This window comes from Aotus nancymaae, unplaced genomic scaffold, assembly GCF_030222135.1.
Source record: "Aotus nancymaae isolate 86718 unplaced genomic scaffold, 86718_ANA_hifiasm-v0.15.2.pri h1tg000115l, whole genome shotgun sequence".
NCBI classification, from domain to species: Eukaryota; Metazoa; Chordata; class Mammalia; order Primates; family Aotidae; genus Aotus; species Aotus nancymaae.
Window position 1 is genome coordinate 12,362,003 of NW_026988530.1, and position 17,252 is coordinate 12,379,254.

Sequence of the window (17,252 nt, forward strand, 5' to 3'; positions counted from 1 at the left end):
AAAATAAAATAAAATAAAATAAAATAATTAAGTCTGGCTAATGAATCTCAAATAAAATCTAAGGTGGATACTAACACATTAGTATGGTTGCATGGCACCAAAATCAGCCATAGTTCCTTTTCAGTCTTTTCTCCATAGCACTGAGAAGGGTATTGACTTGGATGTTCCTCCTGAAAGTCTCTTGGGAGTTCTGGCCAAGCAAAGTGCTCAGTAGACAACAGTGTACAACCCAGAAGCCCCAGCTTCACTGCCAAACAACAACTAACTAACTGATACAGAAAAGCAACTTTCCACTAAAGACAATATAAACTGCAAAGCCTAAGTTCAATTTGTATTACATGAACAAAGCTCAGCATCCACTCCTAAACGGAATACTCAATAATGCTGTCTGAAGCAGGTATGCTTTCTTTCAGTGAATTTAGGTATCACTCTCCAAAAATGAGTAGGCAGTTATTTTATATGTGTATAACTAAAAGGCATATTTAAATATTACACTTCATCTCACATAGGAAATTTTTACTTCCAAAAGCAAATTGATATTTGCACTTTCAGAATTATTGAAAAATGTAAAATTCGTAATAAATTTAAAATGTCAGTTTTCTAAATTAATCAGTAAAACAATGAGCAAAACTCATAACACCTATTCACTGCTATACCACTGTTCTTTGAATATTCAAAATTTGCATTCTATCTTACTCTGAAATGATCAAATAATAAAAAAAAGTACAATCTTTATTTTTCAAATGTATTAATTTTAAATTATATGTGTTAAGCCATTCTTGCCTTGCTATCAGTAAATACCTGAGCCTGGGTAATTTATACAACAGAGGTTTAATTGGCCCATGCTTCTACAGGCTGTACAGGAAGCATAGCACTGACATGTCCTTCTAGTGAGGTCTCAGGAAAGTTCTCCTCATGGTCAAAGGCAAAGGGGAGTAGACACAGCTCATGGCCAGAGCAGGAACAAGAGAGAAAGACTGCAGGAAGGAGATGCTACACAGTTTTAAATGAACTTATCTCATGAGAACACTCTCACTATCCCAAATATAGCACCAAGCCATGAGGGATCTGCTCCCATGATCCAAACACTTCCCACCAGGCCCCATCTCCAGCATTTGAAATTGTAGATCAACATGAGATTTGAGCAGGGGCAAAAATCCAAACTATATCATTCTGCCCCTGGCTTCTCCCAAATATCATGTCCTTCTTTCATTGTATAATACAATCATGCCTTCCGAACAATCTCCCAAATTTTTAACACATTCCAGCATTAACTCAAAAGTTCAAAGTCTAATTTGGAAGGAGGCAAACCCCTTCTACTTATGACCCTGTAAAATTCTTTTTTAAAAGTTGTTTACTCCCAAGGTACAATGGAAGTATAGGCATTGGGTAATCATTCCCATTCCAAAAGAAATCAGACAAACTAAAGGGGCTACAGGCCACACGCAAGTTTAAAACACAGAAAGGCAGTCATTAAATCTTAAAGCTCCAAAGTAATCTCCTTTGACTCCATGTCCCACATTCAGGGCATATTGGTGCAAGGGGTGCGTTCCTAATGCCTTGGACAGCTCCATCTTTGCAGCTTTGCAGGTTCTAGCCCCTGGGGCTATAGTCATAGGCTCGATTTGAGTGTCTGTTTCTTTTACAGGTACAGAGTTGAAGCTTCTGGTGGTTCCACCATTCTTGAATCTGGAGGATGGTGGGCCCCTTCCCACAGCTCCACTAGGCAGTGTCCCAGTGGAATCTCTCTAGTTGGTCTCTAATGCTGCATTTCCCCTCCACACTAGGAGGGCTTCTATGAAGGCTAGCAGGGCTTCTGTGAGGGCTTCACCACTAAAGAATGTTTCTGCCTGGATGTCCATGCTTCTCCATACATCCTCTGAAATGTAGGCAGGGGCTGCCCAGAATCCACTACTCTTGCACTCTATACATCTGCAGGTGGAATGCTACATGGAAGCCACCAGGCTTATAGCTTGCATAAGTGGCTCACTCCTGTAATCCCAACACTCTGGGAGGCTGACATGGGCAGATCACCTGAAGTCAGGAGCTCAAGACCAGCATAGTCAACATGATGAAATCCCATCTCTACTAAAAATACAGAAAAAGAAAACAATTAGCCAAGGGAAGTGGTGTGCACCTATAGTCCCAGCTACTCTGGAGGCTGACACAGGAGAATAGCTTGAACCCTGGAGGCAGAGATTGCAGTGAGCTGACATCATGACACTGCACTCTAACCTGGGCAACAAGAGCAAAACTCTATCTCAAAGGAAAAAAAAAAAGAAAAAAAGACATTGCAAACTTTCCCTCATCTACCTGACTTCTTCTGAGCCCTCCAAACTCTTCCAACCTCTTCTTGTTACCCAGTTCCAAAGCTGTTTCCACATTTTCAGGTGTCTTTATAGCAGCGCCCAACTCCTCAGTACCAATTTTCTTTTCTGTTTTTTTTTTTATTGCATTTTAGGTTTGGGGGTACATGTGAAGAACATGCAAGATTCTTGCATAGATACACACATGGCAGTGTGATTTGCTGCCTTCCTCCCCAACACCTATATCTGGCATTTCTCCCCATGCTATGTCCCAGACTCCCTACCCCCTGCTGTTCCTCCACTATTTCCCCCCAACAGACCCCAGTGTGTGATGCTCCTCTCCCTGTGTCCATGTGTTTCCATTGTTCAACACCCACCTATGAGTGAGAACATGCGGTGTTTGATTTTCTGCTCTTGTGTCAGTTTGCTGAGAATGATGGTTTCCAGGTTCATCTATGTCCCTACAAAGGACACAAACTCATCATTTTTGATGGCTGCATAATATTCCATAGTGTATATGTGCCACATTTTCCCTGTCCAGTCTATCATCAATGGGCATTTGGGCTGGTTCCAGGTCTTTGCTATTGTAAACTGTGCTGCAATCAACATTCGTGTGCATGTGTCCTTATAGTAGAACGATTTATAATCCTTTGGATATATACACAGTAATGGGATTGCTGGGTCAAATGGAATTTCTATTTCTAGGTCCTTGAGGAATCGCCACACTGTCTTCCACAATGGTTGAACTAATTTACACTCCCACCAACAGTGTAAGAGTATTCCTATTTCTCCACATCCTCTCCAGCATCTGTTGTCTCCAGACTTTTTAATGATCGCCATTCTAACTGGCATGAGGTGGTATTTCAATGTAGTTTTGATTTGCATTTCTCTAATGACCAGTGATGATGAGCATTTTTTCATATGTTTGTTGGCCTCATGTATGTCTTTTTTTGTAAAGTGTCTGTTCATATCCTTTGCCCACTTTTGAATGGGCTTGTTTGTTTTTCTCATGTAAATCTGTTTTAGTTCTTTGTAGATTCTGGATATCAGTCCTTTGTCAGATGGGTAGACTGAAAAATAATTTTCCCATTCTGTTGGTTGCTGATTCACTCCAATGACTGTTTCTTTTGCTGTGTAGAAGCTGTGGAGTTTGATTAGGTCCCATTTGTCTATTTTGGCTTTTGTTGCCAATGCTTTTGGTGTTTTGGTCATGAAGTCCTTGCCTATGCCTATGTCCTGAATGGTTTTGCATAGATTTTCTTCTAGGGTTTTTACGGTGTTAGATCTTATGTTTAAGTCTTTAATCCATCTGGAGTTAACTTTAGTGTAAGGTGTCAGGAAGGGGTCCAGTTTCTGCTTTCTGCACATGGCTAGCCAGTTTTCCCAACACCATTTATTAAACAGGGAATCCTTTCCCCATTGCTTGTTTTTGTCAGGTTTGTCAAAGATTGGATGTTGTGTTGCCTCTGAGGCCTCTGTTCTGTTCCATTGGTCTATATCTCTGTTTTGGTACCAGTACCATGCTGTTTTGATTGCTGTAGGCTTGTAGTATAGTTTGAAGTCTGGTAGTGTGATGCTTCCCACTTTGTTCTTTTTGCTTAGAATTGACTTGGCTATGCGGGCTCGCTTTTGGTTCCATATGAAGTTTAAGGTGTTTTTTTCCAGTTCTGTGAAGAAGGTTCATGGTAGCTTGATGGGGATAGTGTTGAATCTATAAATTACTTTGGGCTTTTATAGCTTTTCCCCACCATCCTATTGATTACATCTGACTTTATTGTATGATACCAACTTCGTGAGGCATAAAACCCAACCCTTCCTTTCCCTCTTCAAGGAGTAATCACCTTTCTCCCATGCTGGAGGTTTTTTCTTCCTCACACACAAACCAATGTTTTTAAATTTTTGTATAGAGATATTTCACCTCTTTGGTTAAATTTATTCCTAAATATTTTTTGTAGCAAGTATAAATTAGATTGTTTTCTTTTTCTTTTTTAGATGGTTTACTGTTAGTGTGTACAAGTACTACTAATTTTTGTATGCTGACTTTTTATCCTTCAACTCTCTTTTTTACTATTGAGCCATCCTGGCAGTCTTTTGGAGAACACACACATGAGTGATATCATGTGGTTTTTGTATTTCTTTGCCTGGCTTACTTTGCTTAATCTAATTTCTTACAGGTTTATCCATGTTGTTGAAAACGCCAGGATTTCCTTTTTTATTGTTAGATAATATCCCAGTGTGTATATTTACTACAATTTTTATTCACTAGTCCATTGAGGGACATTTACGTTGATTATACAATGATTTGAAGGGTTATGCCTCTAGCTTTTCCCTTTTTGCTCAAGATTGCTTTGGTAATTGGAAGTTGTTTGTGGTTCCACGAATGTTTTAAGATGCTTAAAATTTTTATAAAGAACGTCATTGATATTTTGATGAGGACTGCATTGAATCTATGGATAACTTTGGATGGTATGAATGTTTTAACAATATTAATTCTTTCCATACATAAACATGATACATCTTTCAATTTATTCATGTCTTCTTCAATATCTACCATCAATGTTTTACAATTTTCAGTATAAAGATATTTCACCCCCTTGGTTAAACTAATTCCTATTTTTTGTAGCTATTGTAAATGAGATTGTTTTCTTTTTCTTTTTTAGATGGTTTACTGTTAGTGTATAGAAGCGCTACTAATTTTTTGTATGCTGATTTTTTTATCCTTCAACTTTACTAAATTTATCAGTCCTAACCATTTTTTCATAGAGTCTTTAGAGTTTTTTTAATATAAAAGATCATGTCACCTTCAATTGAGAACAATTTAACTTTTTCTTTCCTAATTTGGATGTTGTTTATTTTTTTTCTCAGCTAATATCTTGGGCTACGACTTCTAGTACCATGTGGAAGAGAAACAGCAGGAGTGGTCGTTCTTGGTGTGTTTCAGTTTCTAGCAGAAAATCTTTCACCTTTTCCTCATTCAATCGAATGTTAGCTGTTGGTTTGTGGTATGTGGACTTTGTTATGTTGATATAAATTCCTTTCATATCTTATTTGTTGAGAGTTTTTTATGATGAAGAAACATTGAATTTTGTCCAATACTCATCTATTGAAATGATTGTTTTTCCCTATATTCTATTAATGTGATGCTTATATTTATTGATTTATGTATGCTAAGCAATCCTTGCATCTTTAGGATGAATCTTACTTAATCATGTTGAATGATCTTTAAAGGTCTGTTAAATCCAGTTTGATAGTATTTTACTAAGAAATTTTGCATCTATGTTGATTGGGGATATTGACCTGTATTTTTGTTATTGTTTTTATTGTGACCTTGTCTGGTTTTGTTATCAAGGTCATGCTGGCATTGTGAAATAAATTAGGAAGTATCCTTTCCTTTTCAATTTTTTTAAAGAGTTTGAGAAGAATTGGTTTGTTTTTCTTTAAATGTTTTGTAGAATTCAATTGTGAAACCATCAGGTCCTGAGATTTTCTTTGATGAAAAACATTTATTACTAATTCAAGCTTCTTATTCATTATTATTTTGTACAAATTTTCTTTACAATTTAATCTTGATAAGTTGTATATGTTCAGACACATTCATCTTTTTTCCAATGTAACTAAATTTGTTGCCATATAATTGTTTTAACTGTGTCTTCCAATCTTTTACATATCTATTATGTCATCTGTAATGTCTCCTGTGTGCCATTCTCACACTGCCATTAAAAAAATACCCAAGATTGGGTAATTTATAAAGAAGAGAGGCTTAACTGGTTCATAGTTCTCTAGGTTGTACAGGAAGCATATTAGCTTTTACTTCTGGAGAGGCCTCAGTAAACTTGCAATCATGGCAGAAGGCAAAGGGGAAGCAGGCATGTCTTATATGGCCTAAGCAGGAGGAAGACAGAGAGGTACAGAGGTGTTACACACTTTTAAACAACCAGATCTTATGGTAACTTACCCATTCAGTATCACTAGAATAACACCGTGGGGATGGGGCTAAACCATTAATGAAGGATCCACCCCCATGATTCAGTCACCTCTCACCAGGCCCCGCCTCCAACACTGGGGATAACAATTCAACATGAGATTTGAGCAGGAACACAGATCCAAACCATATCATCTCCCTTTTCCTCTCTAACTTTATTTATTTGAGTCTTCTCACTTTTTTCTTACTCTAACTAAAGGTTTGTTGATATTATCTTTCCAAAATTTCAACCTTAAATTTCATTGATCCCTTCAATTATTTTCTATTTTCCATTTCATTTCTTTTTTCTCTAATCTTTACTATTTTCTTTTCCAATTAACTTTTGTCTTTGTTTATTCTTGTTTTTTAGTTGCTTGAGGTGCAAAGTTCGGTTGTTTGTTTGTTGGTCTTTTGTTGACATTTGTTGCTGGAAACATCACTCTTAGAACTGCTTCTGCTGTAGTCTATAAATTTAGTATGTTTTGTTTCCATTTTCATATTTCTCACTAAATTTTTAATATACTTTTTAATTCCTTCATTGACTCATTATTGCTTAGGAACATGTTCTTTAATATCTATGTATTTGCAAATTTTCCAGACTTACTCATGTTATTGATTTCTTGCTTTAAATAATTGTCAGAAAAGATACTTGATACAATTTCTACTCATTTGAATTTGCTAACTCTTTTTTGTTGACTAATATATTTTCCATCCTGGAGAATGTTCTGTTTGCAGGTGAGAAGAATGTACATTCTGCATTTATTGGGTAGAAATATTCTATATATGTCTGTTAGCTCCATTTGGTTTAGAGTGTAGTTTAAATCCCACGTTTCCTTGTTGACTATCTCTATAGATAGTCTGTCAATTGCTGGAAGTGGGGATAAAAATCTCCTGATATTATTGTATTGCAATCTAATTTCACCTTCAGATCTATTAATGTTTGCTTTATATATTTAGGTGATCTAATATTGGGCACATTTTTATTTACAATTATGATGTCCTTTTGCTAAATTGACCCCTCTATCATCATATGATATCTCATTTGTCTTTTTACAGTTTTAAATTGATAGTCTGTTTCATCTAAGTACAGCTATTCTATTCTTTTTAAATTTCCAGTTTCATGAAATATCTTTTTCTATCCCATCATTTCATTCTATGTGTTTCCTTGTAATTGAAATACACTTATTTTGGTGTTGCTATTGGTAGCATATAGTTGGGTCTTGTTGTGTGTGTGTGTGTGTGTGTGTGTGTATGTTTTTAATCCATTGCACCATACTATGCCTTTTAATAAGCAAATTTAACCATTTACATTTAAAGTAATTATTGATAGGTAAAAATTTATTACTGCCATTTTGTTTTTGTATTCTTGATTTGCAGGTACTTTCTTTAGCTCTTTCTATCTTTTTTTGTGCTTAAGTGATTTTTCATTAGCAGTATGTTTTGACTTCTTGCTTTTGCTTTGTGCATGTGTAAGATTTTGCTTTGTAGTTACCATGAGAAAACATTGCATAGTTTTAACTGTATAACTATATAAGCTAATAACAATTTAATATTTATTGCAAATAAAACTCCTACACTTTACTTGTTTCTCTTCATTCTGAATTTTTGTTGTCACAATTTACACCGTCTCACATTGCATATTCCTTAAAATTACTTTAATTATTATTGCTAACATTTTGTCTTAATCCTTATGCTAAAGATATAAACAATTCATATATCACCAACAGAGTATTAAAGTATTCTGACTCTGACCATGTACTTACTTTTACCAGTGAATTTTGTACTTTCAAGTGTTTTTATGTTACCTATTAACATTTTTTTTGTTTTGTTAAGCTTGAAGAACTCTTAACATTTCTTGTAAGGTAGGTCTTGTGGCTTCCCTTGGCTTTTATTTATCTAAGAAAGTCTTATCTCTTCTTCATTTCTGAAGGGAGTTTTGCTGGGTACTGTATTCTTGATTGTCAATTTTGCTCTTTTGTGTGTTTTCTTGTTGTTGTTGTTTTGTTTTTTCATTCCGTACCTTGAATATATCATCCTATTGTCTTCTGGCCTGTAAGATTTCTGCTGAGAAATTTGCTGCTATGTGTATTGGGACTTCCTTACATGTTATTTGCTTTTTTCTCTTGCTACTATCAGAATGCTTTCTTTGTCTTTGATTTTAAAAGTTTGACTACATTATGTCTTGGAGTAGTCTTAATTGAATTGAATCTGTGTGGAAACTCTTGACCTTCCTGTACTTGGATATTTATGTCTTTCTACAAGGTTGGAAAGTTTTTTGCAATTATTTATTTAAATACACTAACCCCTTTATCTTTCTTTACTCCCTCTTGACACCAATAATTCAAACATTTGCTTTTGTAATGGTGTTCCATTAGTACTGTAAGCTTTCCTAATTCCTTTTTATTATTTTTTTCTCCTTTCTCCTCTGGCAATATATTTTCAAATAACCTGTCTTGAGTCACAGATTCTTTCTGTCAACTGTTCATGCTCTCTATTTTATTTTTCATTTTGCTCATTGTATTTTCTGCTCCAAAATTTCTGCTTAGTTTTGATTATTATTTCAATCTCTCTGTTAAATTTTTCTAAGTTTATGATTTATTACTCTACATTTTATTTAAGTTTGCTGAGTTTTCTTAAAAGAGATATTTTAACTTCTTTAGAAAGTAATTAATTTATCTATTTTTCTTTACGGTCAGTCACTGGCACCTTATTATGTCTGTTTGGTGATGTAATAATGTTTCCCTGATTGTTCTTGATCCTTATGGTTAGGTATCAATATCTGTGCATTTAAGAATTATATATTTATTGAAGATTTTTAGTCTGCTTTGAATGAGAATGTCCTTCAACAGTAAATCTGTCCAGAAATTCTAAGCAGACCCTCTGTTGTGGTCCCTAAACCCATGACCACTGAGGCTGTTGTAGCACTAGAGGGTACACTATGTCCAGGACTGCTGCAGCTGGCACCATCCTGGATGAAGCCTTTTGGCTTCAATGGCTGGCACAGTGGCTGGCTAGAATTAACCTGTGGAAGACTCAGTGAGAGCTACTGGGCTGCATAGGGCAGCCAGTCAGAGATTTAAGCCTGCAAGACCCACCAACCATGTTTTCTGAAGTGTAATGCAGAGAACTGTTGTTGGGTGGTTGTCTTCATTTGCTAAAATGCAAGCAACCACCGAGATCTGCATGCTTGTTGCTATGGGCCCCATCCCTGCTCTTGGTTCTTAAATGACTCCTTGTGGTTTAGCTTGTCAATATAACCAAGGTTTTCTGTAAAATGAATCAGGTATGAGCCTCCTGTGAAGAATCCCAGAAGTTGGATGTTCACTTCCAACTCACTTTTCCCACTAGAAAAACTCAAAGTCTGGGGAAACTCTCTCTGTGTGGTGCCATACTGTCCTGGGGAAGCTGTTACACAGTCAAACAGAGTCATTCCTCTCACTGTTTGATCAAGGCTTTTCCTGCTTTTGTGGTCCAAGAGGTATCTCAGTCTCACTTTCAAGTTTGCATATATTCACGGTGGTATTCTTGTCTGTGGATAGCTACTGGTTAGAGTTCTTAGAGAGGAGTAAAACCAAAGAACTCTTATTTGTCATCTTATAGTGTCACTACTTTAATTTTTTAAATTATCATATTGTGATCCAGAAGTTTGGGTAAATGAAAAATAAATGTATAAGCTCAGTTTGACGTGAGGGCAAAAGTTCAGGAGAATCCTGTTGGATTTTAATCATAGGACTTTAACTGGGAAGCCATTTATCTGTGATTGTACTGCAACATGCTTTCTATGTTACAGTAAGATACTATTGGAAATTAATTGACTTTTTGGCTCAGAAATAATAAATGATAGGAATATTTTCTGGATATAAAAAATAAACAATGAAAGGAATTTTGTATGGTACATATATTGATTTATCCTTTGGATGTGTCTTCATTACTTATCTCTGCTATTTTATTCTATCCTAATTCATTTTACAACCATATTTATGTGTAATTTTGAAGTTTTGTCTTTCTGCTATCCATCTGCTAGCAAATTGTCTAACATAAAATTAACATGTTCAGAAATGTTAATGGCAATAAACTGATCTAATATGGCTTTGCTCCCATAGCTAGTAAAAGAGTATTTATCCACCCATCTCTATGTGCACATTATAAAATTGAAAAGCTATATATGAGATCTCTACAAATATGGTTTTTTGGCACTGTAGGGATCCATGAGCCCCACATTGGTCACCAGAATGTAGGGAGCCAGCCCTACATCACCTGTGGGTACCCCGAGTTTGGTGGCAACAAAGGAATGAGAAAAAGACAGATTAAGAGAAGAAGTGGGACCAGGGAGCCGTTAGTTTATTACTCTGGAGGAAACAGTGAAGGCCCCGAGCTCTGATTGTCCACACTATTTACTAATTACAATCACTTTCATCTATAGGGTAGTGGTGGAGTGATGGTGGAATGAATCAGTGAGCCGGAAGTGAATCAGTGAGCCAGAACTGGTGTGTCATCTTAAGGATTGATAACAGTGGCAGTTTGGGAGTTTCACAAAACAAGAACATGTGGTTATCTTTAGCTTATTATTTATGTACAGCTGAGGGAATTCAGGGCTTACAAGGAGCTACAAGTCTGGCTACGTCATAGTGCTATGAAGGGGTTTTATGTCCTTGAGCACAATGTTTATGGTAACAGAGCTGAGGTCACCTTGCACTGGAACATGAGGCATGAAAAGGCCTTCCCCCTCAGAGGCCTCCTGTGGCCTTCTGCAGTTTGTTCTTCTTTGTTTATATGTCACTCATACCAATTTTTTTTTTTTTTTTTGAGATGGAGTTTCGCTCTTGTTACCCAGGCTGGAGTGCAATGGTACAATCTCGGCTGACTGCAACTTTTGCCTTCTAGGTTCAGGCAATTCTCCTGCCTCAGCCTCCTGAGTACCTGGGATTACAGGCACGCACCACCATGCCCAGCTAATTTTTTGTATTTTTAGTAGAGACAGGGTTTCACCATGTTGACCAGGATGGTCTCGATCTCTTGGCCTCATGATCCACCCACCTCGGCCTCCCAAAGTGCTGGGATTACAGGTGTGAGCCACCGCGCCCGGCTCATACCAATTTATATAGGCACTCTGTAAGTCCTTTCTCCTTTGCAGTGTTTCCCAACATGGCATAAGATTTGCAATAATAACAATTGTAGTATTTGCATATTATCACTGAAAATAGTGGCCAATTTTTATTAAAATTTCTAGTTACTTTAAAGTTTTGGGTAGTGAGAAGTTTCCGGTAAATATTTACATAAAGTTTTTGGTAACAGAGAAGATTATAATGTTATTTAAATCAATATTCCACTCTGTTAACTAAAGAAAATCTCAAAATAAAAAAAAATAGCAAGACATACTCTAAATTTAATTGAAATATAAATCGATAAATATAACTACATAACATTAAATACACTGCATGGAGAATATACCACTCCATAATGAAATTGGAGTGTTATATTCTTAACAGATTAAATGAGTTCCCCCCAAAATTTAACAAATTCAATACTCTTTCCTAATAAAGTAAAAATAATAGAATATATTTTAATATATATGAACACATTTCTATGTCAAATTAAATATGTTATTAATGACACTATATGTAATTCTCATTAAAGTTAAGAATAAAATGATTCTGCTTTGGCCATTACTAATTATTATTTATCTATAACTGTTAAGTATAGTCAGACATGGAATATAAATTAGCTTTTAATTAAGAATAAAAAAATTGTCTGGGCACAGTGGCTCACACCTGTAATCCCAGCTCTTTGGGAGGCTGAGGTAGGAGGATCACTTGAGGTTAGGAGCTCAAGATCAGCCTGGCCAACATGGCAAAACTCCTTCTCTACTAAAAATACAAAAATTATCTGGTGGTACGGTGTGTGCCTGTAACCCTAGCTACTCAGGAGGCTGAGGCAGAAGAATTGCTTGAACCCAGAGGCAGAGGTTACAGTGAGTTTAGATAGCCAATTGTACTCCAGCCTGGTGGACAGAACAAGACTCTGTCTCAAAAAAAAATAGAATAAAAAATTGAAAAGAAAGAGAGAAAGGAAGAAACTATTATGAACTTATGACTTGACTGATACCTAAAAAGTACAAAAGATTATATTGAAAATTATACGAATTTACCAGAAAAAAAAGGTTAGGTGTTAGGTTCTTACTGTTCCCAAGCACCATGAAGTTTCTTCACATTTCCAACACTAAAATCCATGGCCCGATTATTTTTTACTTAGTTTATATGCCCATGTTGCAGATAAGTGGAATTTATAAAGAAACTTTGTGTTACTATTTGTAAAGAAAATGAGTTGAGTTCTACAAAAAATAATAAACTAAAAGAGAGTCATTCTATCAATATATTACTGTCCCATATAAAACATTTATTTCTCCAAATTTTTAGCCATCTTGTAAGTCATGTGCACTGACAAATGGAAACAAAGCTGGACCAGCGTCCTGCAGCCCCTTCTGCCCCAAGTTTGAGGACCTCCATGAGTCCACAGGGAGGGTACATCGTGTCCAAGGTGGAATAATTGAATCCTGATAAAGCAAATCTAGTGAGTGCCTTTCAGAGCAGAGCATTGTAGTTTTTTCTGACTTTGTAACATTTACTTTGTCTGAAAATGAAGAATTGTAGAAAACTGCTTATGAAAGTGCTCTTTTTTTGAGAGGGAGTCTGTGATCCAGGCTGGAGTACAGTGGCTATTTATAGTCAAGATCATTGCCCCCTGCAGGCTTAGACTTCTGGGCTTCTGGGCTCAAGTAATCATCCTGCCTCATCCTTCTGAGTTACTCATCCTACAAGTGTGCACCACACAGTAAGTGTCTGGCTCAAGGGGCTCTCTTTTGATACAAAAAGACTATAATAAAATCTTGATAAAGAATTAGCTCTTCTAAATCAGAAAAAATTCGTTCATTTGCCGACATCTCTCCATAGTATCATAGGAAAAATAGTCAACTATATAGTAAGAGTACAAACTCATTAATGGGATTTCAGCGGTATCTAAAATTATCAGTGAGAGGGTAGTTTTTTAAGTATTTTATGTAGTATGATATAGATAACTGAATTAATTTGCATAGTAAAACATGGAAATTGTATATTATTAATATGTAATTCTGCATAAGAAACATTCGCTCTATTTGTAAGAAGATTTTCAAAATAGTCATATTTTAATTATAGTAACTAAGTCGATTTTCCTTTATTTGAAGATAGCAATCAATTTAATTTATCTTGCTTAGCAAGCTGTTAAAATAGAGTTGCAATTATCTATGATGGTGTGAAGTAATATTCTTCAGGACTCATTCTCATTACAGAAATGGTTGAACAGATTTTCCTTAGATACTCCAAGACAGTAAATTTTTATATCATTATTATATATGGCTTCAATCCTCCAAAAGTTAGCATTAAAAATAACGTTTTTAAATTTACAGGAAAAGGCCATAATAATGAAATGACACTGAATAAAATATCTAACAATTTTATATCATTATTTAGCATTATCACATCATTTGTTAAGGCTAGTAAAAATATCTGCTTTCCAGTCCTAACCCATTGGTAAAAAATTTAAACTTTTTTCTGTTAAAAATTAAATACTGTCAATTAACTTAAAGTAGAAATATAAATTTGATTATATATCATGCTAGTTTTTAACTAGTTTTTAATCACACAGAGTTAAGTTAGTTTCCTTTAAATAATTTATTATTATCTGGCCTGTTCATGTAGTTAAATATATATATATATATATATTCATATATATATATGAATTGTTTATCTGATTCAAATCCAGCAGTACAGGTTTTGTTCTAGCTTTCCTCTATTGCTTATTTGTAATGTCTCTCTGACAATTTATTTACTTAGTTTTACTACTCCAGTATATAAATAAAGTAGTATCAAAAATGCTATCCTGTGCCTTTGTGAAAAATTTACCAAATAGATAAGTGTGTACCCACAGTTCTTTTTGCCTTTTTTGCTTACAATAACCACTGAAAAAGCTGCTTTCCAAAATTACATAGGTCATCTAACTTTCCCCCACCCCCTTTCCTAATATATATCACACATTTGTAATGCAGTTAGAGTCCTCTTTTATACTCCACATTCCATTACGTGAATTCCCAATTTCCATGCAGTAAATTTTATGGTGTATAGTCTGTGAATTTTGAGAAATGCCTAGCTATGTATCTACCATCCAGTACTATGTTGTTACCTGAATAAAAACCTCTTCCTTTTCATTGCAGATAGTATGTTGTTGTATGGATATGTCAGTTTGTTTATATTTATCTGTTGAAGAACACCTTGGTCCTTTCCAAATTTTGGATATTTTTAATAAAACTGAAAAATATAAATATACACATATATATTTTCCATATTTTATATATACATATGTACTCCATGTTTTATGTTAACATAGTTTTCAATTTATTTGCATAAATACCTAAGACTAGGATAGCATTTTGATTTTAATTTGTATTTCTCTAATAACTGACAATGTTGGACATTTTTATATGCTTATTTACTATCTGTATATCTCCTTTGGTGACATTTCCATTCAGATCATTTGCCTTTTTAAAAGTGTTTATTTCCTCATTTTTGAATTTTAAGAGTATGTATTTTGAGAACGAAACTTTTATTAGGTATTGTACTGGCAAATAAGTTCTTTACGCATATGGCTCGTCAAGGTTAACTCTACAGCCTTTGGTCTAAGCCGTTAAGGGCTTGGAACTGCCATTACAGAGTAGAGAGATACAATGAAAATAATAAGAATCGAGCAGGTTTGTGATGGAAGATGTTCAGTTCAGTTTATGGCAAGTTAATTTTGAGATTTCCATCATATATACAAAAGGTGATGTCAGGTAGACCTTTGGATAAGTAAGTCTGGATTTGAGGAAGAAAATTTGGGCTGCAAAGAAAACTTAGTAGTCATCAGAGATATTTGGTAAAGTCATGAGACTAAATGAAAACACCACAGGAGTGAGTACAATTACATAGAAAAATAGGGTCAAGGAGGCCTGGGAAACTGCAATTTTAGGCAGTCAGAAGAAGAGGAGAAAATAACAAGTGAATGTGATAGAGAAACAAATGGGCAAGTTGGGGAACAACAAGAGGGTAACATCTGAAAGCTAGGGGAAAAAATTCAACACATTTTAAGACAGAGGAAGTGATCCATATTGGCAGATGATGCTGATACATAAAGTACTGAGGACTAAGGGAAGACAAGTGGATTGTCATCTAGCAATGTGGAGATACCATAGATGGGGAAAACATGATGCAGAAAGGACAGAGTTACTACAGCATGTGCTCATGTGGTAACAGGGGAAGGGACTGGTGCACAAATAAAGAAGTTGAGCTTCACTAATAGTAATAAGACGTAAGGGGCATATATTGGATCAGATAAAGGTAGATTGGAAGATGCTGAGGAATCTTACGGAACTTCTCTTCTTATTTCTACTGTTTTCTCAAAGAAGTTAGAGTCAAAGTCAGTATCTGAGAGTAAGGAGATGGGAGAAGTGGTTGGAAATTTGAGGAGAGAGAAGTTATGACCATACTTTTCTGGGAGAGGCTACATTATAATTTCTTAAAAAGATTGCTTAGTAAAATTCAACATTTTAAGATATACCATTTTCTATGCATTTTCCTACTTTTTGACATAAATATACATTTTTAATTGTATCTTTTACTTAAGAAATATAGGCCGACAATATATTCTTCACTATAATATTTGGATCTTAAATTTGGAAAATACTGTTTTTTATTGAGATATACTTTGTCAGCTACTTAATGGAATGCTCAGAAACAAGCATCACTGTTTTGAACACTATAGAAATATTAATTTTTTTTCTAAAATTAATTAATGAAAGCATCATGATAAAATAGTTCAAAAGATCAGAAACAAAGGTTATGGCTACTTTTGTAACTAGAGAGACAAAGATCATTTTTGTTTATTTTTCTCTTCCAGAGATATCAATTATCCTAATTTACTTGCTACATGCAAGCTCTTGGAAATTTAAACACAGGTTATTTTTCACAGAGAAATCAAAGATGGGCTAATGTATTAAAAATATAGCTAGCAAATTCATTAATTGGTGACCTGTTTACTACCTAATCATTCATCTCTTTTTATCCTAGAAACATGTTTACACAGAGTTTCTAGGAGGCTTTAGTTTGGTAAAAAATTCTCACTTTCATTTATGCAACCACTTTGTAATTTTCAAATCTTTATTGCAAAAAATCAATATTAACATATTTATTGATATGCTCTGCATTGGCATTCTTTCGTTCTTTTCTTAGTTTTTTTGAGACAGAGTCTTGCTCTGTTACCCAGGCTGGAGTGCAGTGGTGTGATCTTGGCTCACTGCAACCTCCGCCTCCTGGGTTCAAGCAATTCTCCTGCCTTAAACTCCTGAGTAGCTGGGATTAGAGGTGTGTGCCACCATGCCCGGCTAGTTTTTGTATTTTAATAGAGATGGGATTTCACCATGTTGGCCCGGCTGGTCTCGAACCCCTGACCTCGTGATCCCCCCACCTCGGCCTCTCAAGTGCTGGGATTACAGGCATGAACCACTGCACCTGGCTGGCATTATTTCTTTTAAAAATTTTAAGAGTTTAACAGAGAAAAAATTATTTATATAGTTTATTTTCATTGTTTCTTTTAAAATTTTAAAGAGTTTAACAGAGAACAAATTATTTATATTGTTTTCTCCTGTTGAATTTTTGTTTTACATTGTTTGCTTAAGGGAGCACAGTGATATAATAACTCTTTCTAATCTATGAGTATTATATTTTTTGATCCTATTGACTAAAAAATTACCTGATATTTTTTTCTTCCCTGAAGAGCTCATAAGTTTAAGTCCCAAGAAGTACTAAAGCAAATTTTATCAGCAACTATGCAACTGCCACAGGCTAGATTATTCAAAGTAGTTCAATATGGTTATGTGTGTGTATATGTGTGTGTGTGTGTGTGTGTACACTACACAG